Source organism: Cololabis saira, chromosome 16, assembly GCF_033807715.1.
Source record: "Cololabis saira isolate AMF1-May2022 chromosome 16, fColSai1.1, whole genome shotgun sequence".
In the NCBI taxonomy this organism is placed as follows: Eukaryota; Metazoa; Chordata; class Actinopteri; order Beloniformes; family Belonidae; genus Cololabis; species Cololabis saira.
Window position 1 is genome coordinate 23,127,109 of NC_084602.1, and position 2,535 is coordinate 23,129,643.

Sequence of the window (2,535 nt, forward strand, 5' to 3'; positions counted from 1 at the left end):
ATCATCCCCTGTCCTGCTGCAATTAAAGCCTGTGAGCAAGTAGTTGAAGTAATCAACGCTTCCAAATGCTTAGAGCCACTGGACCAAACTGCAAATTGGGTTTTCACCTCTATGATAACTAGTGATGGCTTGAACATGGGGCTTATTCCCTTTCCTCCCTTCCAGGGCCTGTTCAGTTTGGGCTCTCATCCATGATGGTTGGCTCCATCTGTGCCTGTGCGTCTGCCGTGTCATTTATACATTTTTGGTGTATTTCTATTAGCAATTATGTATTGAAATATGTATGATATATTGCTGAGTACCATTGAGGAAGTAGATTATGAACACCTGTCAAATCATTTGAATTCTACCAGTATTATTCTTCTGGCTGGTAAGCAAGGGACAAAGAGAGGTAATTCAGTGTTAGAAATGTTAATGATTTCTAGGTAATATTTGTTTTCTGTCAAGATTTCGATTAAAAATTCCACGTCCAAACGTATTCATATCCACTTCGTAATCAGAGCCAAAGCCCTCATTTGCAGTCCCAGCAATCAATACCTTTGCTAACAAGCTTTTCACATGTCTCCAGAGAGATTTTGAACCCTCCTCTCTGGCAAAAGTCTTTGAGGCTGGGCAACCTCTTTGGCATCACTGTAATTCCCTCCACAGAGCATGGATTGGATTCAATACTCCACTCTTGAAAGGCCACTCCAATTTACTTTTTTTAATTCCAAGGTGTCATTCCAGGGATCATACAAGAGCCTGGTCACTACCTAATCAGCCCTTGCAAAGCCTTACCTGGGGGAGAAAAAAAAAGTGTTCCATCAGGGAGTTTCATCCATGATGTAGTTAAATGGACACAGACAAGTGACTTTGGATAAATTTGTGAAAGAAAAATTTCTTTAGTCATAGGCTACATATTAATGGGTATTACACTTTAAAGGTGTCCTGAAAAGGTTTGAACTGCGGCCTCAGTTTGAACCGCCATGTTGGAATCCATGTGAAGCCATTTTCTAACCCATAGGATTAAGAGTCAGCCCGCTGATATAAAGATGGATGGAAACCTAGTAGTGTCAGCTTATAGAACTACCGTGAAGTTTTAAACTCCACAAGCCTCTAAGTCTGAAGTGTTTGTTGTTCATAGTAATAGAACTAGCAGTAGCAGCAACAGCACCAGCAGCAGTCACGGTGGCCGAGAGGTTAAGGCGTTGGACTCGAAATCCAATGGGGTTTCCCCGCACAGGTTCGAATCCTGTCCGTGACGATGTGAAAGTTGCTTTTCTCTTCATTTCTGCTCTTTCAATACTGGAAAAGATTACCAGTGGAAGAGCCGAGTCATCCCTCTTGAAAAATGTCCTCTCCCGTGGATGCCTTCTGCCCCCAGTGCAAAAGCGCAAGACGGGGCCGTGGTGGGACTAGTGGAAAAGGGCCATAAAACAGCGCTCTCCCTTCAAATTCCTGAAAAGCATTTGAATGTTGTGTTAGCTGGGATTTTTTTCCAGAAGCTTTTTTTTCTCCAAAAGCTTTTTTTAGCTTTGGGATTTACTATGTTAGTGTGGTTTGATTATATTCTCTGTTGTAAGTTGCTTTGGTCAATAGCATTTGCTAAATAAAATGTGATAGGTCTGTTTTTTTTAAAGTGTCGCAAAACTGGGCAACAAATGAATTATTTGAATGAATTTAAAAGGCAATCAGTTTCATTGAAGCCATTAACATCTCAATCCCACCCCTCCTGGCCTAGACTCCCCCTCTTTTTCTCCATAACATAAAAATAAATAATTAAAATAAAAGAAATCTATTTGTCTCCTTTTCTCCTTCTCAAGAATAAACTGACTTCAGCATCAATGAAATCAAATAAAACCATTAATATTAGATCCAGTTTCCTGCATGTTCACCCCTGTAAGACCTCAAGCTACAGTGAAAGTTTTCCTGTTTTCCTGAATATGCGCTTTAGTTTAAGGGACATTTATAAATGTCACATTTAAAAGACTGTGTTCACAAAAAACAAATTTAGTATGAGCAAATTACCATAATTGAGCACTGAAAGTTTGCAGCACTGAATACGGCAGAATCGTCCAGTTGTTGCAAGAGTTTCGCTGCTGATCACTTACAGTGGGTGCAAATGATTTAGTTTTAAAAGTAAATAGTCTTGCTCTACTAGGAGATTGGTGTCTTGGAAGGTGTCAGGCAGACAGACCGCTTGAGCAGCTGGCGCAGTACATGGGTGGCTCCAGGCTCTCCCAAATATGTTGAGACTTGTGGGGAAAGACTGTCCCTATGTCCCTATTCATACCTGCCCTTCAGGCCACGTTTACACGTAGCCGGGTATTTACAAAAACTGATATTTTCCCCTCTACGTTTTCAAAAATATCCTCGTTTACACGGACCCGCATGAAAACGGTGTTAACGTCATGCCAGCCAATCAGAATCCTGGAAAAACATCAACAAATGACACGTGTAACTTCCAGTTAAGGCTGATTTATGGTTCCGCGTTACACCAACGCAGAGCCTACGGCGTAGGGTACGCGGCGACGCAAACCGTACGGCGCGCATCGC

The 2,535-nt window shown here is 41.7% G+C and overlaps 1 non-coding gene across 1 annotated transcript; it reads left to right on the forward strand.

Moving 5' to 3' along the window:
- The first annotated feature begins 1,161 nt into the window (after positions 1–1,161).
- On the forward strand, positions 1,162–1,243 carry trnas-cga (transfer RNA serine (anticodon CGA)). The gene has a single exon. It is a non-coding gene; the product is annotated as a tRNA-Ser (tRNA).
- Positions 1,244–2,535: the final 1,292 nt, after the last annotated feature.